The sequence below is a fragment of the Triturus cristatus genome, chromosome 2_2, assembly GCF_964204655.1.
Source record: "Triturus cristatus chromosome 2_2, aTriCri1.1, whole genome shotgun sequence".
NCBI classification, from domain to species: Eukaryota; Metazoa; Chordata; class Amphibia; order Caudata; family Salamandridae; genus Triturus; species Triturus cristatus.
The window spans coordinates 459,050,398-459,074,309 of NC_140582.1; the positions used below are offsets into that span (position 1 = coordinate 459,050,398).

General features: G+C 44.1%; 1 long non-coding RNA gene across 1 annotated transcript in view; it reads left to right on the plus strand.

The window, feature by feature from the left end:
* Positions 1–341: 341 nt before the first annotated feature.
* LOC146862357 (uncharacterized) overlaps positions 342–23,912 on the plus strand; it is a 116,765-nt gene continuing 93,194 nt past the window's right edge. The window contains exon 1 of the long non-coding RNA XR_014978429.1: positions 342–1,241. This is a non-coding gene — a long non-coding RNA (uncharacterized LOC146862357). The remainder of the gene's footprint in view (positions 1,242–23,912) is intronic.

The window sequence follows — 23,912 nt, forward strand, 5'->3', positions numbered from 1 at the left end:
TGGTGCCACCTTCTTCAGAAGCTACTACTCTCACTTCACTTCCTGGGTGCAGATAAGGAATGTGAGACGGACGGCATATGAAGTACCAGCCTGTGTTTTCAGCAGGGGGACGGGGGGGGGGGGGGGGGGGGCATTTTTAAAGCTAAAGCCCTACATTTTTTACTTAAGTGTCTGTTTCCATACAACTTCAACTCAGAAGTGGCTTTTGGTATCGTCCACCCGCGCGTCTTTTTTTCCTCACAGTAGAGGACAAAGGATGTAACTATTACGTCATTTGACACCGTCACTGGGCGCTAGTAGCATCGGTTCAACGTCCCTCACTTCAGTCCCCTTCCCACCCTTAGCCTGCAAGAGCTGCCCTGCTCTTTATCTGTCTCGAGCACCTCCTTTCCATTGCTAGTACCCGTTCTGTTTTTTTTTTTTTAATCTAACTTAAACCATGTCTACCTGTCCTGTCAGATCTGGGTCCGACACCTGCCCCACGGAGTCTTCTCCTGGGGATACCTGCCCCACTTCTAATGCTCCTAAAGATAGCTGTCCCACGGGTAACCCTGGCTCCTGTGACTCGGCCTCATCTGGCCCTGCTGCTTGCCCTACTGATACATGTAGTATCGGCAACGCGTGACACTACGATAATCTGCCCTTTGCCCCTATCTGCTGGCATCTATCCTTCACAGGCTCTTCATGCAACCGGGCGTTTACCAGCATTTAGTTCCTACCTGTCTGTCTGTCCCTTTTTCTGGGGTGTTCCTGCGCTCCTTTTCCTTCCCGGTATTGCCAATTCTTATCGTACTCCGTGATCTCACCCATTGGTGTTGCTGCTCTGTTTTTTCATGCCTTTTAAAACCTATAACGTGTTATTTCGCCGTAGGCTGTGCATGCGACTGCCCTTTTTGCTTGGTAGCTATAATGTTTGCCCCCCATCCACCACTCGTTCCATGTGCTCCACGAGTCTCTAAAATGTTTGCCCCCAGTGATATCACCACTCAAATATCCACGTTCTTTTCATCGGCTGATGGTGTTACAACCCCTGTGCTGTCTAATCGCAGACTGCCTTTCATTGAACCCATGTGATTTGACAGGCGCCCTTCCGTTATCTCATTGATTGTTTGACCATGGGTGACTTGTTTAGGGTTACCGTTGTTTCCTGCCTTTCTACGTGTACATCACAGCAGGATTCCTTCCTCGAGGTTGCTGTAATGTCTCACATCCCTTCTCAAAAGATGAAATCAATACCCAAGGTAAGCAATCTGCAGTTCTGTTTGGTGATGGTCAAGGGCTGGGCATTCATTCTGTTCCTCATTTGTGAAAATCAAACTGGCAAAGTCATAAGACAAATTAAGACACCTCCATGATGCCCAACAGCAGAATGATAGCCCTGTGTTCCATCTTGGTGAGACTCATCAGTGTAGAATTGGTCTAGTTTGCTACTTACGAATACACGCAAAGGTGACGTGTATGAAGAGCAGGATGGCAATCTGTGCACCTATTCTTAACTGTTTTTGGTATCCTTTTAGGGAGGGTAGAAATGCATAGCCTACATGAATGCTCGCCCTCTGTGTGGGCCACATTGTATGGGAACTTGAGCTGCAGCACACTTGCTTTAACAGAGAATACCTTCAAAAGAAAACTGCTAAACCTTCCTACAAGCACCCATGTTGTCCCTCTCTTACTGGATTCGAGCCAACATTTTTTTTCACATTTATGTTTTAAGCATCTAGCCTTTAAGATGCATATCTGGATTGGTTTTAAATTTAATTCTTCTGTGAAGGTGTGGCTTTATGCCCAATTCCAGTGGTTAGAATACTTAATTATGTTTAAAGAGAGATTGACAAAATCCGCAGCTTGTTCCATGAGGAGCAAAAATGCTAGCTGACTGAGGAATATTTGGATATTATGTGACCAATTTTGTCTAATAAAACCATGCACATTAAGATTAGTCTGGGATTCTTACCTAATGGTGTTGTCGCTTCTACCTGTTTCCCAAAATAGATGACTGTCTGGTCTGTATTTATTGTAACTAAAAAAAATACTATTTCATTTTTCTTTCTCCACTTTGCAAGTCTTTGAGAATGTACCGATGAAAATCAGTTCTTTGCAATTATATGACCAGTGAGTCTGCAAAATGTTCAATGATCTAAGCACATCCACACTGCAATATTTAGGATAGGCATAGGGCATGAAAATCAAATTCATCAAACTATGTGTAGGACCATAGAAAAGGGACTTTACAGTAGAGATGCAGGCATAACAGGCAGAATTGGCAACCACAAATTATTAATAACATTGCTATGCATCATTTGATATTTTTCTATTTTAATAATGTTCTCATCATTAATGAGGGATTTTATTTGGTGATAAGCATTGAATGTTATAGTTTAGTAGGAAGCCCTAGGTATTCAAGACCTTGCTTAACGGCCGCTTGGTGCAATACGTCTGGTCATATAAACATCACTGTAAAACTGGTTCAAATATGTCCTATTATCATTTATGTAATTTGCATGTATCATAGAATTTTAAGTATCCTTTGTCAATTTTATTTTATGTATTATGAAATTAACGTAGGCAACGTCTAATAATGACTATTATTTACACATTGTGTCATAGCAAAATACAATCTCTGTCTGAGAAGTTTGGTAAGAAATTAAATCTTAAAGCTTGTGTATTTAATTGACTTTTATTAGATGATGTGTCTGTTAAGTAGAGAATGTCTCCACAGACTTCAGGTAGGGAAGGTTTTCAGGCTAAAGACTCCAAGTTGGTTGCATAGAGTAGACTCCTCTAAACTAGATAGATGTCCCAAATGTAAGCAAGGTACAGGGATGTATATACATATGTGGTGGGAATGCCCAGGTATACAAGATTTTTGAGAGGGAGTTATAAAGACACATAGGGCCCGATTCACAGAACTAACTTAAGACAAAATCCTAAACTTACTACCATTTTGGTATTCACAGAAGGCACTTACTCATTTTGGTATTCACAGAAGGCACTTACTCATTTCGGTATTCACAGAAGTTAGGAGTCCTAACTTTAGGACTCCTAAATGCCTTCTGTGAATACCGAAAGTCTTAAAATTAGGATTTTTCTCAGTTTAGTAGTAGTATAGTTAGGACTCCTAACTTTAGGACTCCTAAATGCCTTCTGTGAATACCGAAATTCTTAAAATTAGGATTTTTCTCAATTTAGTAGTCCTAAATTTAGGACTCCTAACTTTAGGACTCCTAAATGCCTTCTGTGACTACCGAAAGCCTTAAAATTAGGATTTTTCTCAGTTTAGTAGTAGTATAGTTAGGACTCCTAACTTTAGGACTCCTAAATGCCTTCTGTGAATACCGAAATTCTTAAAATTAGGATTTTTCTCAATTTAGTAGTCCTAAGTTTAGGACTCCTAACTTTAGGACTCCTAAATGCCTTCTGTGACTACCGAAAGCCTTAAAATTAGGATTTTTCTCAGTTTAGTAGTAGTATAGTTAGGACTCCTAACTTTAGGACTCCTAAATGCCTTCTGTGAATACCGAAAGTCTTAAAATTAGGATTTTTCTCAATTTAGTAGTCCTAAGTCTAAACTTAGGACTACTAAATTGAGAAAAATCCTAATTTTAAGACTTTCGGTATTCACAGAAGGCATTTAGGAGTCCTAAAGTTAGGAGTCCTAACTATACTACTACTGAACTGCGAAAAATCCTAATTTTAAGACTTTCGGTATTCACAGAAGGCATTTAGGAGTCCTAAAGTTAGGACTCCTAACTTCTGTGAATACCGAAATGAGTAAGTGCCTTCTGTGAATACCAAAATGAGTAAGTGCCTTCTGTGAATACCAAAATGGTAGTAAGTTTAGGATTTTGTCTTAAGTTAGTTCTGTGAATCGGGCCCTGAAAGCTTTGACTGCATTACCACTGCAATGCTCTATTGAAATATGTTTCCTAGGCTTGGCAACTCGCACTAAATTTTCCAAACATGCAGAAAAGAATCGCTGAATTGGGGCTAGTGGTTGCAAAGAGAAGTATAGCGAGACATTGGATTACACCCAGGCTACCCAACAGTAAGCACTGGTTACAGGAGTACATACGATGTTCTTTACTGGGCAAGGTCGGGATGGTAGGATGATATGTGAATTGTCGGAGATACAATTGCAGCAAAGCATAGATGATACAACAACGAAACCAAATATCATAGAGGTTGAACCATAAAATGGCACTATTGTTAACTTATCTGCAATGCCGCCTACATGCTTGATGATCCCTGACATTTGTTTTTACTGTAATATTGCTGGAATTTGTTGGACATTTACAGAGGGATATTGTAGCTCGCTCCTTCTTGGGTAGAGTGGGTAAAGGAGTGGGGGGGGGGGGGAAACAGTTGAGATGCATTTTTGTATTTGATGTAAAACACAATAAATATATATTTTGAAAAAAAGAATGAAAATTGAGATTAGATTACAAGATTAATGATAAAGAAATCGATAAAGCTGGTATACAAACATAAAAAAAGCTAATCCAAGCTAAAAAAAGTTCGCAATTTTACTGCCAAATTTGAAGCTGCAAAAGAAACATCAAAGGGACTGTTTGCAAAAGTTAAAAAACTTTCTAAGCTCCTGGAAGCAAAAAATCTCTTGGTCAACCGACAGTTCTATAACAAAATGGCATCTTTTTTTCAAGAAAAAGTAAAATCTGTATATTACTTCTTCCTAGCAGCAAGTCAATCTGATTGCCCGACAACAAGTCAAGAAATGACAGGTCCTCCTTTGGGTACAAGCTCTATGATGAATACATCTGGTATGAAACCTTATACTGAGGCAGCAGCAGTAAATCACTGCTGCTCATTGGCGAGTTCTCCCCATTATATAAATGGTAACCCCTTATCTCACTCCTCTGCCTTGTCAGTAGATCAGACGGGAAAGCTCCTAACAAAAATTAGATCAGGGTCTCCTTGGGATGTATGTCCCCCAGAATTATTCATATGGCACTCTAGGTCATAGCTCCCAACCTCACATGCATCTTCAACAACTCAATCAGCACAGGAATTTCACAAGAGAGTGGAAGACAGCCTTGGTCCTTCCACATCTGAAAAACCCCAATCTAGATGCAAACATTCCCAACAACTATAGGCCGATCTCCCGATTGCCATTTCCAGCCAAGGTTGTGGAAAAGGCAGTCAAACAGGAGCTGACTAACTTTATAAATGCTAACCAGATGCTGGATTCCACGCAGTTTGGATTCCAATTCCATCACAGCACAGATCTTGCATTACTCACAGCCACTGAAGAAATCATACAGACCATAGACGGTGGGGGAAACGTGGCCCTTATCCTCCTGGATCTTTTGGCAGCGTTTGACACGGTCAACCACACCATCCTTGTTGATCGGTTTGTCTATGTAGGAATCACGGATAAATCCTTGGATTTTTTTACATCGTTTCTAACAGATCGAGTCCAAGCAGTGAACCTAGGATATTTGTTGTCACCATCTATCTCTTTGTCATATGAGATGTCACAGGGTCTTCTTGGAGCCCCACCCCTTTTAATCTATACATCACTCCACTAGCGGGATTGATTAAATCCCATGGCTTTGCCTTGATTTCCTATGCCGACGAATATCAGATCATTAGCTGGCAATCTAGATGCCACTGCAGTTAAATTTCATGACTGCATGTTGGATATAGGCAAATGGATGGGGGATAATTGTCTCACATTAAATTCCTCAAAAACTGAGGTCCTGTTATTTAGAAATAAGCCCTCCTTTTGTTCTCCTAATTGGTGGTCTCAGAAGCTTGGAACTCTTCCCACCCCAAGTGTTAAGGTGAAAAACCAAAAGGTGGTTTTCGATACCAAACTATCTTTAGAAGGTCAGATAAGCCACATCACATCATCAACCTTCTACATTTTTTAACTTCTTAGAAAGGTTCTGCCTTATATTCCATGGACTTTACAAAACACTGTCGTCGCAGCCTTTGTCACATCCAAACTGGATTATTGTAACAGACTGTTTACTAACATTCAAATACGATTTTTGAATAAGCTTCACACGCTTCAAAATGTGGCAGCATGTTTATTGCTGGGCATTCCCAGACACAATTCTGTTCCAAGCGCTGGGTCAGTTACTCTGGCTAACCATTGATAAACGTATCCAGTTTAAGGTCCTTTTCATAGACTTTAAATCCCTACATGACCTTGGTCCAGCGTATCTGGAACAACATTTTCAATGATACACCACTATAAGATCTCGTCGCTCTTCTTCTAGTGGAAATTTAATTATCCCTAAAATAAAAAAATCTACATGGGTGGCAAAAGCTTTGTAGCCTGCACAGCAAACCTGTGGAATTCACTCCCCTTAGAACCTGGGAATAAATCAAATCTCTTGGAATTTCGGAAAGGTCTGGAAACTTGGTTATTCAATTTGTAGTACTATCTTTCTGGCTTTACTGTATGCTGTTTCTTTCTCAGCTAACTTAGTGCCAAAATTACCCCGTGTGATAGTCGCGCTCTAGAAATTCTATTTTTATTCATTTATAAATATTTATCTGAATAAAATGCTAATATGTATGACAATGTACTCTCTTTATCTTCCTATGTTTATATCCTCCTTTATGATTATTTTGTAAAAACTCCAAAGAAAAAGATTTTGAACTAAAAAGATGAAGGGAATCTAACTGCAGGCAAAGAACGTAAACAGACTTAATGAGAACTATCTCAGTATTCACGAGAGAGGGGCCTTATTTTGTTGGAGGCTAGCAATAGCTGAGACTCCATTCTGTATGGTGATAGTTTTCTCTAAAGTTTCTAATACTTGTTAGCCAGCACAGGGATGACAATGGACCTACGATATTCATTAATTTCTACATTGCTTCTGCAGAGTATAATTTATTATAGAATTCTTGGAATGTTTGGGCTGTTTTTAGATCATCTCTTGTCTCGGGGTCACTGTGCATCTTGAGGGAGTGAATTCTTTTTTTGGGTAACCTCGCCCTGAGTTTACAAGCCAATTGTCTGCCTTCTCTGTTACTCTAGCTATAGTATTTATGCGGGGTCTGTAACAGGCCCCTGTCTGTATTCAGGAGTTTGAGTTGGGCTCACTCTTTGGACATGGTGTTCCCTATGTCAGCGCCCCCTTCACCACACCTTTCACGACATCCCATAATATACCCACCTTTTATATTTTCATGGTAATTTTTTAAAGGTTTTTTTAGACCTTTATTTTTGAATTTTTCAGAACAGTAAACGTAACATTCAATGCATATCCTCATGTGCGGTCGGTATGTACCATGTTTAGCCTCCCTGAAAACGATAAGAAGGACAAAATAAACAGTAGGGCATATAAGTCAACAAGCCAACCCAACCTATGCATCAAGGAAGTCCGCACTAGGTGATCCCATCAACTAACATCAATGTACACTCTGTGGATGTTTATGCATCCAGTTCACTCTGGTCTTAGTCCTTGCTTCACCGTTCCACCTATGCAAAGTATCAACCAGGCCCAGTAAAGCCACCCGCTTGGGGAGATTCCTTAGTCTACTGGAGGAGGCCATTGAGGGTACATGAACAAGTTGAAGTCCTCTCCAATAATTGTCATATCAGAGGGGAAGTTTATCAACATTCTCAAATTCAAGACACGGGTGTCATCAGCTAGATTGGTAGGGACATGTCCACTAATCAGGGTCCTCACTTGCCTATTCAGCATACTGCTCCCTCTCAGGACCCTATGCAGGGTGTCTGTCTGTGTCACAGTCACCATGAACAGGAATTTTCCTGAGCAGGACTACCACCCCTCGGATCCCTGTGTGAACTCAATGTGATAAACCCTCATGTACCTGCAGCTTCCCAAAAACTCACATTTGGTGCTAGAAGAGTGAGTCTTCTGTAGAAGAAGGAAGTCTGGAGTGTGTGTGCATGTGTTTTTTTAACACACTGCATTGCTACTTCATACTTGAGCTTATCATTTTACATTGTTACTTTCCAATAGATAAAGCACTATGGTCCATGAGTGACTTTGGACAACCTAACACCTAAAAGGTCATACTGAGTTTGACTGACCTATAAAAGATGCCAACTGCAAGAATCCCCCTGCAATTGTATTTTGAAGAGGTCCTGCATCGAGATCCTTCCATTACCTCCCATCTACCCCCATATTCCGACTGTATTGAAGTACACCTGCTAGTACACCATTATCTAACCCACACATGCCTTCAGTGATGCCAAAGAACCAAACAAACCACCAAACAAACACATCTTAACATACCTCTAACCCTATTAAGTCTAATGGCAGGTGTGTTTAGGGATGAAATTAATAAGAGTCTATGCTTTGATCCTTCGATCCTGCACCTTACTTATGGGCACAGACCGAGATAAGACCTCCCTACCCAGTCCAGTCAAAAGAGTGTTTTAAGAGCTAGTAAGGAGAAGTGGCCATTGTGCAGGAGTCAGTAACCCAGAACAAGGGCCAGCTTGATCTCAGATTCACAGCGCTTTGGTCATGAAGCAGAGGGTTCTATGGAGTTCGGGGCAATGGACTCTACAGGATCCTGCTGACCCGAGACACTCCTCTCCTCACCGTTGTTGTAGGGGAATGATCCCCTGTTGTCTCTCCTACCCTTGATGTGTGCAGTAGTTCCTAAATTGTGATCTTTTTCCAGTCACCAAAGAAGAAGGTCCAGAGTGATTTATAGGCCCTTTCAGTATCTTGTGCTCCTTTTTACAGTCCCAGACATCTTTAGGTGTTTCGAAGAAATGGGTCTTGCCTCAACAATAACTCAGAGTTTTACAGGGAACATCAGTACATATTCTAGCTAAAGCGGTTTGGGTTTTTGCTTAAATGCCAGCAAGGAACATCTCTTCTGCTGTATCAAAGGTGTGTAAAAGAGAACATCAATATTTTCTAGTCGTCGAACAGCACCACATCTCTGGCACTTGCCTCTCTCACAATGACATCTCTGTCCATGTAATTAAGGAAGCAGGTGATTATAGGTCTTGGTGGGGCTCCTAATGAACAACATGGGTGCTAAGGCTCTGTACGTCCACTCAATAATGAAGCATGGATGGGAACTTATCATCAGGAATTCGAGTGTGCAGCCAGGTCGTAAGAACACATTCCATCAACGTGCCCTCTATGACTTTAAGAATGCCCACTACACGGATTTTGCTTCTTTAGGTGTTTTCTTTTTTTTGGTAAAACTTTTTATTGCCATTTCAACATAACATTTTTTATATAAACAACAACTAACCTCACCATGCAATTGCCCCCCTCCATCTGAAACTCCCCTCCCCCCAGACAGTTGGAGTGATGCAATATGTGGCTGCGTTAGGCTAGGGTGGCTACTCCCCGGCCTCCAGTCTTAATTGAGTACAAAACAGAGGTCAGCACCCTGTGCATTAGCAGCTCTTTAGTTCTGTGGGCATCATGTCTGGCTTCTGTCCATATTACCTACTGGCGGTCGCGTGAGTTATAGTTGCCTGCACTAACTATAACGGGGGAATTTCATTGGTTTTTTATCAGTAAAATTTCCGCTAACTATAACATGTCTGAAACCTATGGTTTTTTCAGTGAATTTGCAAGGTTTTTTAAATGCTAATTCCTAACTATAACGTGTGTGAAACCTATGGTTTTTTCAGTGAATATATATATATATGTAGTCTCTTCCTGTCGTCTGGCCCACTCTGCCAGCCCGTGCCTTCCAGGACTAGCCGCTTATACTGGCTCTTCTCCCCTCTCTCCCTCTCACGCCTAACCTCTGGGGTGACAGTCGTTAGTGACCAGTATCCTCACTTTCTCCAGGCTCTTCCTCCTACCTCTTCCACTCTCTGTTCCAGGTGCCTCAGCACCTCCATTAATTATAAAAGTGATGTAAGCATGGTCTGCGTTCTATCTGGCAATGTTGATATTTGGTTTTCAGCTTCCGTGAGCATTTTACTTGTCTTGCATTAATATTGCCCTAAGAGTTAGACATCTGCTCTAACCTCTTCCATTTTTCCCCTCTAAAGATGTTCAGGTGTCTAGTATTGTTTGTAGGATTATTTCTTCAGAGGTGACAAATTCGCCTGTACCCCTAACCAGATGAACCTTCCCACCCACACCACCCTTCTTCCTTGAGTTTTTTGCCTATTTTTCAATCTTTGCTTGAGACTGATGAATTGCCCTTCCTTGTCCTTAACAATGCTTGCGCCTGCAGGGGCACTGAGGGAACAACGGCAATCCTAGATGTCAGCAGTCGGAGAGGAGACGAACGAGGGTCACAGACCACAAGGAAAGGCGCTCTAGCCACAACGGCTGTTGGATGCCCCCTCCAGTCCTACATAGGTTGAGGCTCGCAGATGTCAGGTCGATTAACGGAGCCTCCACTGTCGAAAGAAGGCAAGTTTTGCACTCCCCTGGGCTTGCAGAGGATGACGGGGTGGCACCAGGAGGAGGGCTTTTAGTTCATCAGATGGGGTGATACAGTGTGAAATACCCCCGCCCGCCCAACCCCTTACTGCGTAGCTCCAGGTATCACTGACACAGACAGAGTGTACCCTTCTCCCCACCCCATTTCCACTCGCTGATGGTCTCAAGAATAGGTTTGTTGGCACCCATGTTCAGCCTCTGAAGATACCCTAGGGCAACGCAGGAGCAGGTCTCTCAGCGTGTGGGTGTTGAGTCAAAGAGCCAACAGAAGTTGGTAAAAGGTAATTTATTAAAGTATAAGTTAAGAATAAGGCCCACACGCAGGTGGAACAGGTTCAATCAAGAGTCAGGGGTGAAATGGTGAACATTCCAATGTGTCATATTTATACTGTGTATCAAAGTCACAGAAGGGAAAGAATGTGATAGGACAGAAGGAGGGAAGAAAAGGAAAGAAGATAGAGTGAGGCAGGGGGGGGGCGCTAGAGGGCGGTGGTATGGCTGCCTTCTAAGACAGCTCCGCCGGTCAGGTCCACGATGCGCAAATAAAGGCGTGCTGCAGACTCGCACTTGACTGCAACTGGCAAACTTTGCAATCGGAATACACTGGCCACACGATGAGTGGAGTGTGGGGCGGCCAGGATGTCTCCACTGCTAATAAATCGTATTAGATGGCCGGAGGAAAGTTGCGATCTGGTGAAAACCAAGATGGCGGCACCCTGAAGACCTAATGGCCTGGAGCGGACTAAGGCGGTGAGGTGCATCCGTGTGGAGCGGCGCCCTGCTCAGGTTATGCTTGGGAGACAAATGGTCGCGCCGCGCTACTGATGTGTGCTGGTGCCCTTTCCCAGGACGTGGGAGCTCAAAGCGGAGTGCCGTCCTCTACATCGGCCCAAAATGGCGGGCAGTCCTGTTGGCGGCCGCTTCTCTTGTGGACAGCGAGATGTAGCGTGGTAAATGGCGGACCTGGGCTGGGCTGGGCTGCACTTCGACACCTGCCCTGATAAACTATACTACTGCAATGTGTGAGATTCCTGCTGACAAGATTGAAATTATTTGCTTCTGATGCTGAGAGTTATACCTGGCGATCTGCAGTCGACGCTCATGCTGGGGGAAAAAAATATGGCGCTGCGCACCATGTGGAGACCGGACTTCTAGAGGTAACTCACGGAACCACTGGAAATTATACGCCACCTTATTCGAGTTTGTGTGTTTCAACGGGGATTCGGATAACTAGTTTGGGTGAAATGTGCAAAGTGGTTTGTAACTGCAATTGTTAGGTTACCCTGCTGCTCTCCTGTTTCCCGCGACCTGTGGGCTGTGCTTGCTGGGAGTATCATTCATGGCTACTCCTGCACGATGACTGCTTGGTGACCGGCCCGGTTGTGGAGCGACTGCATGTATTGGCTCTCACCTCGACTGGATCTGACCCTGAAGAGGCGCACCGTAACCTGTCGCGTGCTATTTCACCTACTAGGCGCCTGTGCATTATCGGGTGACAGGACGGCAGCTCAACAGCAGAGGTGTGTCCGCTCTGGGTAGGATGTCTATATTGAAGCAGTGAGCCCTGTGTGGTTATTGATCTATTATATCTCCGACTAGTGGTGTTATGCGGCGCCAATATGGGGAAGCCGGACAAGACACAGTCCAAACTCCCCTTTGAGACGAAAAAACACACTAAGGGTGCGACAGCGCCTTCGGACACTGAGCCTGAAAACGAGGCATCCACTAGTATGGAAGGTGCTTTGCAAACCATACAACGTAGTTTACAGGAGATCAATGGCAAATTGGACACTATCACTATACTGGTTGACAATATGGCGGCCAAACTGGACAGACACGGTGAACGTCTTGTGGAAGCTGAAAATCGCATCACTGCGGTAGAGGATGAATCGCATGGCATGACCCAAAAATGCACGGAAATGGAGAAACTGCTGGAAATCATCAAAAATAAAGCGGATGATTTGGAGGCGCGCTCCCGGCGCAATAACATCAGAATCGCGGGAATTCCAGAATCCACAAATACAGGCCAAATGGAAACATATATTGAGGAAATGATTCGTAATGTGTTTGGTGCGTAATGCCTCTCAGCACTTTTCGTGGTTGAACGCTCACATAGATCCCTTGCGCCGCGGCCAAAGCCTGGTGCACCCCCTCGTCCTATTATTGCCCGGGTCCTTAATTACAGAGACCGTGATACCATTCTGAGGCTGGCTCGTGAGAAGCGGCAGATTAGCTACCAGGGAAATGCAATGAAATTCTATCCGGACTTTATTATGTCCGTTCAACTGGCGCAAAAAGAATTTAATCCAGCAAAAAAGAAATTGCGCGAACTAGGAATCGAATACGCTATGCTTTATCCGGCGCATCTGAGGGTGTCCTATGAAGGCCGCCCTGCGCTTCTTCCGACACCAAAAGCGGCGCAGGACTTTCTCAAGAAAATCAACAGCAAACGTAAGGAGCTGAGGCAAGCGGAGCAACATCAAGACTCGAACTGAGTGCCGCCGAGGGGTAAGGCTGTCTTTGAACTTCTGGCAGTGCGACATGGTAAGACTTGTGAATGTTTTGCCCAGCGTGGCTGCCCTGTTGATACCCCAGGCAGCCCTGCGGTTGTAAGGTCGACACAGGCAAACTATTGTAGTGAACAGTAGAGAATGGGCTTATCCTTTGTCAAGCCTGTGCTGCCCCTGAATCCAGACCTGATGGTGCGATAAATACTCTTCTCCTATGGGAAGAATCATGTGGGGAGGAGAGTCTGGTAACAGACGGTCATCTTTATGCGCCATATTCTTGCTCGGATTTAACCAGTAAGAGGGGATAATAATGGCATGTGTGACTGGACCGCCCAGTTGGTCCTGCTGGGTTCTGCATGGCGGACAGTTTGACGCTTGTGACCGCGGGGTTGAAGGAGCCCTAAGCGGATTGTGACATTGGGGTTGCACTGTGCCCTTAGATCTGACCCCCTAACATGGACGCTGATACAACTGATCTGAAAGGTGTTGAATCAGGGTGGACCTATGGTGTATTAGGCTGGGCAGGTGGTGCTGAATGGAGGTCACTATGGTAACACTTAGGTTGCAAGTCAGAAGACGTTCGCCTCATTCACGTATACCTGACCACATCCACTATGTTGGATGGAGTTGTGAGCTCTTGGTGGACCCCCCACGCGGGTGCTCCCCAAACTAAGTTAGGTTATGTTTTTGTCTTGATGTGGGAAATGTCTTTGGCATGGTTGAGATGCTGAAGTGGGTGGCGGGTGGGTGGGCTGGTGTTGGGAACTGTTACGCAGGCTACGGTACTTGAGAGACATGGCTGAACTCCAGAATCATATGTGGATCTTTTATGTCGTTATGCTGTTCATAAACCAGAGCAGTTGTGCAGGCTGCCAATTTAGTGATATTGTGGATATAGCATGTTAGAGATGACTGCTGTAAAGTTACAACCTCAACACCTAAACTTGTTATCTTCGAATGTCAGAGGGCTTAATAACTCTAAAAAAATTAGGCAGATTCTTGCATACCTAGACAGATTACAAATTGATATTGCCCTCCAACAGGAAACGCACCTTGCACCTACCTCTAACATTCATATAGGGCATAGATGGGCTGAGGCAACATGTTACTCATCATATTCCTCATATTCCAGAGGCGTCATTATCCTGATTAAAAAGGGTTTGCAATTTGATATAGATACTACCGTCACGGATGACGCTGGGCATTCTGTTCTTATAACAGGAACGCTGCGGGGTCAGAGGCTCACTTTACTTAATACATATGGTCAAAATATTGATGACTCTGACTTCTACCACAAGCTATGGAGCACGATTAATGATTTGCCAGATATCCCTTTGATTTGGGGGGGGCGATTTTAATATAGCGCTGAATGACACACTGGACAGATCGGGTACCTCAGTTGAACCTCATAAAAGGGCCTTGAGTAAATTACAAGATATTATGAACGACAGGCGACTTGCAGATATTTGGAGAACTCGTAACCCTGGGAGCATGGAGGTCACACATGTATCAGCTCCGCATAATAGTTGGTCTTGTATAGATTATTGGTTGGGGTCTGACGAAATATTACTATGGACGAAGTCTTTAAGTCACCTCCCTAGAACACTGTCTGATCATAATCCGGTCCTACTATCACTAATTCTTCCGCATTATACGCCACCTCCTTATAGCTGGAGGTTTAATGCCAAAGCTTTACTGGATACTGTATACAAAGACACTATTAATAAAGCTATTAAGGAGTACTTTGACCTTAATGCACCTACTACGGACGACCCTGGCCTGTTATGGGAAGCCTTTAAGGCTACCATTCGGGGTATCTGCCTTAGTACACATGCTGGCATCCTCAAAGATATAAGACGGCAACTTAATATGCGAGAGGCCAAACTGCACACCCTAGAAAGTGAATATGAGCGCACGCAGAATACAAAATTACTGGGTGACATTAGGACAGTACTGACAGAATATCAAACGTATGTGGAAGATGAACTCAAATACATAGCGAAGCGTCAGATAGCGAGAACTTACGGTGAGAGTGGCAGACCCGGTAAAAGTTTAGCTGCTAAAATATGCTCCGGCCAGGCGCCACAGACAGTCCGGGCAATCAGGGATGCTACAGGGGAGCTGAAATATGATGCGCAGGGTATACTGAGAGAATTCATGGGCGCATATGAGGCATTATATGCATCGCAGCCTACTGCCTCGCCAGAGACGATAATGGATTACCTAGCGGATATTTCAATAGTGCGGCTCTCAGATGCACAAAGAGACTACCTGTCCCGGCCTGTTACAGAGGAAGAGGTAACAGCAGTTATTAAATCCCTACCGAATGGGAAAGCACCTGGCCCGGACGGGTTCACATGTGAATTTTACAAGGCTTTTGTCGATCAACTGGCGCCTCACCTGGTCCAGATGTATGGCAATGCCCATGAAAAACAGATATTGCCGCCAACACTGAGAGAAGCCATGCTGATTGCTCTTTTAAAACCAAACAAAGATCCTGAATCCTGCGACTCGTATCGGCCACTGTCACTAATTAACATAGATAACAAGATATTGGCCAAACTCCTTGCAACTCGGTTGCAACCTCTAATGACTAATTTGATACTGCCAGACCAATCGGGTTTTATCCCTTCCAGATTAACAGCCCATAATACTAGGACACTATTTGCGTTGCATTATTTGCTCCCCACTACTAAAGCTGCTGCTGTACTCTTAGATGCGGCTAAAGCATTTGATTCTATTGAATGGCCATATCTCAATACGATTTTACAACGAATGGGCTTCCCCCCTATCCAATGGGTGCAACTGTTGTACAAAGCACCAATGGCGCGTATAAGGGTCAACAAGTACATATCTGAGTACATCAGTATCGCGAGAGGGACAAGGCAAGGATGCCCGCTGTCCCCCTTGCTGTTTGCGATAGCGCTAGAGCCGTTGGCTTGTAAAATTAGACAGAAACACCATTACTCAGCGCTTCAATTTCCGCAACGTCCCTTACATATATCGTTGTATGCGGACGATATGATGCTATATGTACGTGACCCTGAGAAACATCTGAACCCTCTGCTGAGAGAATATATTAAGTTTGGGCAGCAGTCAGGCCTCAAAATCAATTGGTCCAAATCGCTGATTATACCATTAACAGACACTACCCACCCGTGTTCTATGGACTATCCACTAGAGTGGCAGTCAGAGCCGGTACGATATCTGGGCGTCTGGTATCATCGTGACCCAGAAATTGTAATTCGAACTAATTATGGTAGAGCAATTGGGCAGCTAGAAGAAACAATAGGGCGATGGAGTCACTTGCCACTATCATTGGCTGATCGACTAGCCATTGTAAAGATGGTCATCCTGCCCAAACTATTATATCTTTTTAATAATATCTCGATCCAGCCGCCACAGGAAGTTTTTCGTAGGATCTCCACTATGGTCCTTCGATTAATTTGGGCGGGTAAGCATGCTCGCATTGAACTGCGCACACTCACACTGCCTTATTCGCAGGGGGGATTTAAGGTCCCGGATTTTTTACTGTATTATCTATGTGCGCAAGCGCAATATGCACATTTTTGGTATCACCCAATCCCCTACCTCACGCATGCAGCAATCGAGGAGGGAGATGCGTATCCGATTCCATTAAGCGCTATCATAACCCATCATAGGCCTCCACTTCATAATCGTGATATAAATACTATAGATGTGACAAATAGTGCCTGGCGAGAAATGGGTAGGAAGGCGCATAAATTGCCGTTGTACACCCCGGCACTGCCGATACATTATCACCCTGAGCTATCTGTTACACAAGAAGAAGTGGGCATGGGCCTGCTCAGACAAGTGGGCTTTAATAACATGGGGGATTCATACAGTGATGGGTCCTTTAAACAGCTTGCTGAGCTGTCATTTATAAGTAATCAAACGTTATTATTCAGATTTACATATCATAGGCTCCAAAGCGCATTGAAGAAATTATACTCGACTCACCCTGCGGAGCCACCGCAACTGTTTACTTTACAGTTACTGATCACAACCCCTACTGCTAAACGACTGATATCTAAACTATATGCTAAACTGCAGGAGGACATCGCAGACACTACACATAAAACAATGGAGAAATGGAACAGTAGCCTAAATGATCCGCTGACGATAGAGGAATGGACTAAGGCTTGTTCTCTTACTGGTTTGTTGTCACCCAAAGGAAATTTGTGTATGTTACACTATAAATATCTCCATCAGACTTATTACACTCCGGCTTGGCTTCATCGGTATGGTCTGCGGGCAGACTCCAACTGTTGTCGCTGTAATGCAGAACAAGCAGATTTCATACATATGACATGGCAGTGTGATGCAGTGGCAGACTACTGGTTAAAGGTAACGCAGATGTTGGGTACTATGGTGGGCGCTAACATTGAATGCACTGTTCGTACATGTCTGCTGGGACTATTACCTGAGATGCGTGCAAATAAGCGGTGTAATTGCGTTGCTTCTAGCTAAAAGGAGAATATCGCTATGCTGGGGCAGTACTAGGGCTCCAAAGATTGAACAGTGGATCCACAACCTGACATATTGCAGAGACACCTTGCAAACATATGAGGAGGAGCTACCCATGGGTTCTAAGCCTAGAGACTATTGGAAATATTTGACTCAATACTTACACATGTACCAAGTTGAATGACTATGATTAACAGCTGCACCATGATTGTGTGATTTACGGTACCATTGTTAAGCTATAGATACTGGACGAAGGATGTTGTGGTGCCACGGCCTGTATGTTAATTACCTGTTAACCCTGTATGCTTTTACAAAATGATAATACTTTTTTTTTTTTTTAAAAGAAGATAGAGTGAGGCACGGAAAGATAGGTGGAAGATAAGGAGCACAACATCTGACCACTTATAAAAGAAAATAACAAATCTAGTACAATACGAAATCATCAAGGTGTTTTGGTTGTTTTATCATTCTTCTACTTATCATATTACCATCACGTGAAGTACAAGGTAAATCACATTCACTAATAGCATCAGGCTTTTGTTCATCTAAAGAAATGCCAACTGGTGATGAACTTTGAAACCCAAAATCATCATTGTGTTCGCCAACATGAACACAATTGTCAAACCTTTTAGAAAATGTGTTAGAATGAGATGAGGTTGAATTAACATCTCTATTAAAACTGTCAAAGAAATCAGAATTAGAATCAGATTCAACGTTCTCCAAATTCTTAAGAAGGATTCTTTCTTGACCAGGTTTGAGACCTACAACGTCACTTTTACTCCACCAACCTTTTGCACCTAGGTAGACTGAACCTTTTAAAACTTTCTCAACTTTGTATGGTCTGGTAAAGGTCGATTCACCCTTTTGTACTTTAATAGGTTTTTTGATAATGACAAAGTCACCTATTTTAAAAATCTTATTTTTAGTTTTGTTTACAACATCATGATAAGCTTTAGTCAAGACTTGTTTTTCAACTATTTTCTGATGTACATTCAATTTTGAATCATCAATTTTGGTACTTTCAGTGTTATCTTGATACCAATGTGAAAATGTTGGTGTCAACATGGTATTGCTTTTTCTCCCTCTCATGAGAAAGAATGGAGATTGACCAGGGATTTTGTTCACTGTGTTGTTGTAACTACTAACTTTTTCTTTAATATATTTTTCTACTGGTAGCTTTGATGCAATGGCTAGTTGGACACCCTATTTTAGAAATCTACTAACCCGTTCAACTTGTCCATTTGAAGACGGGCTGTACAAAGGAGTTTTTTCTTGTTTAATGCCTAAATTCTTTAAGAAATTGCACATTTTTGACAAGACTAATTGTGTACCATTATCTGAAACTAAAATTTTAGGTTGACCTTCAATGGCGAACATTTCTTGCAAACACTCAATTACAATATCAGTTGAAATTTTAGACAAAAACTTGTAGTGAATCCACTTTGGGTAATAATCTGACAATACCACAAGGTATTTACAGTTGTGTTCCATACATACAAATGGTCCAGAAAAGTCAATAGCAATTTTTGACCAAGGGCCTCTTGGTATGTCAACTAATTGCAAATCGTTTTTGCTTACTTTCCAATGTTTATCCGCTCTCAAACATTCCTCACAAAAATCAATGTGGTTGTTGACATCTGAATCAAGACCAGGCCACCAATAATATTCTTTGAGAATGTTTTTCGGCTGTTGATCCTGGATGCCGTTTATGTGCGATGCAAAGGAGTCTTTTTCAAAGATTATTTGGTGGTATGAATAAGTCATGCCTCATGAGTAGTCCATTAACCACAGTTAATTAATCTGATAATTGGTGATAACAATTTAAGTCATTATTCAAATTCCGCAAAGGAGGCCATTTGGTTACAATAAATGTCATTACTTTTTGTAATGTTTTGTCTTTTTTAAGATTTTCAATCCATTCTGTTTCTGTTATATCACCAATACTTAGTATTGTTGCATCAATTTGGGCAACCACACATTCTACTTCCTCTTTGTCATCCTCTTCACAGTTGGCTATAGGCATTCTTGAGAGGAAGTCTGCCCTAGAATACATTTTTCCAGGAATGTATCTTTACTTTAAAATTATATTCTTGTAGTTTTGCAATCAGTCTTACAAGTCTAGATGAAGCCTTATTATTACCTCTTCTTGAACCTTCCAACATATATATAAGAGGTTTGTGGTCTGTAACAATCTCGAATTCCTTACCCCACAAATATGTTTTAAGTTTTTCCACTGCCCATAAACATGCAAGAGTCTCCCTCTCGATGGTACTATATGCTAATTCAGCTTGTCTAAGACGTCTCGAAATGAAACCAACAGTAGATTCTTCACTCTTCATTTTTTGACTAAATACAGCCCCAATGCCTACAGCACTTGCAGGAAACAATGTAGGTGCACATAGTATAGATTTTTTTACATCATTAAATGCGTAAATTTGATCTTCCTCCCATACACATTTTTCTCCTTTTCGCAATAGTTTCCTTAAAGGCTCAACTTTTTCTGCATACCCTTCAATAAACCTTGAGTAGTACTAACAAAGACCCATAAAGGATTTTAATGTGTCTTTATCATTAGGGCATGGTGCTTCTTTTATAGCTTGCACCAAGTCATCTTTAGGTTTTATTCCTTCAGAAGTAAGCTGATGCCCGAGATAATCAATCTTATCCTGTGCAAATTTACATTTATTTTTAGTTACTGTCATACCTTTCTCTTTTAGTTTTTTAAGTACCTCACATAATATTTTATTATGCTCGTCCATGGTTGGGGCATGTACTAAAATGTCGTCCTGAAACTTTTCGACTCCTTTAACATCCTTAAAGATTATATCCATAATTTTTTGAAAAAACGCTTGTGGCTAAAGCAAGTCCAAAAGGTAGTCTCACATATCTGTATGCTCCAAATGGAGTCACAAATGTTGTTAGATCCTTAGACTCCTCAGCCAATTTTATTTGATGGTATGCTGACCTAGGATCGATCAAAGAGAAAACTTTGGAGCCACTTGTGGATGCCAAAATCTCCTGTATTTTTGGCAAAGGCTGGCAATCCACAACAATATTTTTATTGTGGGACCTTGTCAAGAATTCCTGTCATGCGAGGGGAGGAAAACGGTACCAGCGAAAACGGACTACATCTCCCAGGATGCTTAGCGGTTGAGAGGTTATGTAAACAGGAGAGCTGTTACATAACTCAAGGAAAACACGCCCTTATGTAAACAGGAGAGCTGTTACATAACTCAAGGAAAACACGCCCTTATGTAAACAGGAGAGCTGTTACATAACTCAAGGAAAACACGCCCTTATGTAAACAGGAGAGCTGTTACATAACTCAAGGAAAACACGCCCTATAAAGGGAGGAACCGGGAGGTACAACGCTGTCGGATATTGTGTTTACACCGACGTACCTGCTTAGTGAAGAGCAGTGTTCCGGAGTGGTGCTCCAGTAAGGCAAGAACGGAGGTAGGTCGAGTCGTTACTCCCTGGGCCGTGTCTTGCCCCATCGTCACCTGTGAAGGACCCGGAAGCTCTACCGGATAACCATTGAGCTTCGCTTTTTGACTCGGCTGAGTCAAAGCGCAGTGGCGCTTTTGCTGGTTGGAGTCGTAACTCCCAGCCCGACCAGAGATACAGGGACTGCCAGCTGTAACGCACACCAGGAGGTGTTTGCCGCGTTACAGACTCTGAAGTCCACAGGATCGATCGAGCGGCTGCTCTCGGTTCAGTCTTCTTTGCTTGTGATTGGGGTATCGGTGACGCATCACCAGGAGGTGACTCCGCGTCCCGGTGCAGTCTGAGGAAGAGGTTGAGCGGCTGCTCCCTTCAGGTAGAGACCCCGGCTGGGTGTTTCCCTGACTCCTCGATTCTCCCCAACACTCTTCGTGCCCCTCACAGCCTACCGATTGGCATTGTCGGCCATTTCATTTCTGCCCTCTGTTGGCATACGCCGGGATCGGCGTATATGCAGAGGACGGTTAGGACCATCCGTGCTGTGGGCTGGTAACGTACTTAGCCTGGAGGATTCCAGTGACTATAACCTTTGTTTATTCCTTGTATTATTTTTGCCTTCATTAAAATAACTAAACCTTCACAAGTGGTTGCGTTCTCATTATCGTGTCTGTCAAACGATCCTGAGACGTTCAGGGCGTTACAAAATATCCGACCTTAATAACACTAACTGTCTCCCGGTCGATAACAGACATGGCAACACTTGATGATGTGCTGGCTGCTTTAGCGACCGTGCAAATTGAATTGGCTGCCTCCAGGCAAGAAACAGCCGATGTAAAAGCCAGACTGGATGCTATCCAATTGGACCCGCTCACGCCCAGCACCTCCCTCACGAACCAGACCCCTGCGGTAGTAGTGGAAATGCCGGTAGCCGTCCCCTTGGCAACACCAGAGAGGTACAGTGGGGATCCTAACACAGTGCAGGTATTCCTCACACAAGTGGCGCTACATTTATCGTGCAAACCAAGGGCGTTCCCCACGAGTCAGGCTCGTGTGGCTTTCCTTATATCCTATTTGGCTGGAAACGCGGCACAATGGGCCGTACCTCTGGTGAGCAGGGACGACCCCATCTTATGTGATTGGGGTGCTTTTCGCGAGGAATTCCTGAAGGTCTTCGACAGAAGGGCTGACTCGTACACGGCGGACCGTGAAATGCTTGAGTTGAGACAGGGATCCAACGACCTGGTGCAGTATCTCAACGCGTTCCGAAGGCTGGTTGCGGAAACCAAGTGGCCTGTTGCTAAACAGACGGCGCTCTTCCATCACGGGCTGTGCGATGAGCTCAAGGACGCCGTGGCTCATATTGACCCACAACCCAAGACATGTGAGGGCCTTATCAACCTGGTATTACGGCTGGAACATAGGCTAAGTGAAAGAAAGGGGGATCATGGGAGAAAAGGAAAATCCCTTCCATCCTATGTGACAGTGGGAAGTCCTGAAACTTCCACCGCATCCAAGGGAGAACCCATGGACATCGGCGCAATACGAGCGAGCCTCACAGCCACGGAGAAAGAGTCACGCTGTAAACAAGGATTGTGCCTATATTGTGGCAAAAAAGGCCACTACGTACGTGAATGCCCTGCCAAACCGAAGACGTCACGTTATCGGGCCAACCGGTCGGTAACAGCCGTGGTGGACGTACCGGCGGAAAACTAGAGGACTCCCAGACCAAAGAAGGGGCATCTCGGAGTCACTCATCCATCCCTTCACTTTCCAACTCGGTCACTAAGGGACAACGACACCTGTTTCTCACGGTGCACGTGGGAGTGCATGACCAGTGGATACCTGTTGTGGCCATGGTGGATTCAGGGCCACTGGCATGTTTATGGACCACAACGAGGCATGCAGGCTAGGGCTAGTGCTTCTTCCCAAAGCTGTACCCGAAGACGTCTATGCTGTAGACGGAAGGCGATTGGTGACGGGGCCCATCGGGCAGCACACGGGGGTCCTTCCGATGAGATGTGGGAGGAACCATTTGGAACAAATCGATTTTAACATCATCCGAGCACCCCAATATGGCGTCATATTGGGATTGCCGTGGCTACAGAAACACAACCCCTCTGTGGATTGGCCAACGCATCGAACTGACGTCACCGTATTGCATCCTGCATTGTGGAATAAGAACGGAATCCCTTGACGCAGATGAGAGCGGGAGTCAGACGGTGGCTACAGCGGCAGAAAAAGATGTGGCTCTCCCCCAGGCTTATCACAGTTTTGAGGATGTATTTGATGAGGTGAAGGCGGAAGTGCTACCACCACATAGACAGTTTGACTGCCAGATCGACCTGGTGCCAGGGGCCAGCGTTCCCAGCGGCAGGCTGTATGCCCTGACGGAGCCTGAAAACGTGCATCTCCGGGGTACCTGGATAAACTCCTCAAGCTAGGATTCATCCGCCCGTCCAAGTCTCCGGCCGCCTCGCCACTCTTCTTCATCCCGAAGGCTAATGGGGAGCTGAGAGGCTGTGTGGACTTTAGGGCATTGAATGCGATAACCGTAAAGAATCGGTACCCCTTGCCTCTCATCAGTGTACTTCTGGAACAGGTCAAGAAAGCTCGTATCTACACCAAGTTGGATTTGAAAGGGGCATACCATCTGGTGCGCATGAGGGACGGAGACGAGTGGAAGACCGCCTTTAAGACCAGGTTCGGCCTTTTTGAGTACCTCGTCATGCCGTTCGGTCTGTGCAACGCCCCGGCAGCCTTTCAGTACTTTTTGAATGAGGTATTCAGAGAGGAGTTGGATATCTACGTGGTCGTATATATCGACGACATCCTCATCTATTCGTCCAGTGTGGAGGAGCACGTACGCCACGTCAAAGCTGTGCTCCAAAAGCTGAGGGAAAACATGCTGTTTTGTAAACTCAGCAAGTGTGACTTCCACGTCACATCCGTGGAATTCCTCGGAGTGATGCTGAGTCCAGAGGGACAGGAGATGGCAGAACGAAAGATCAAGGCGGTGAAAGAATGGCCGGTGCCCCAAAGCGTGAAGGACGTCCAAAGTTTCATTGGCTTCGCCAACTTTTACAGGCGGTTTATA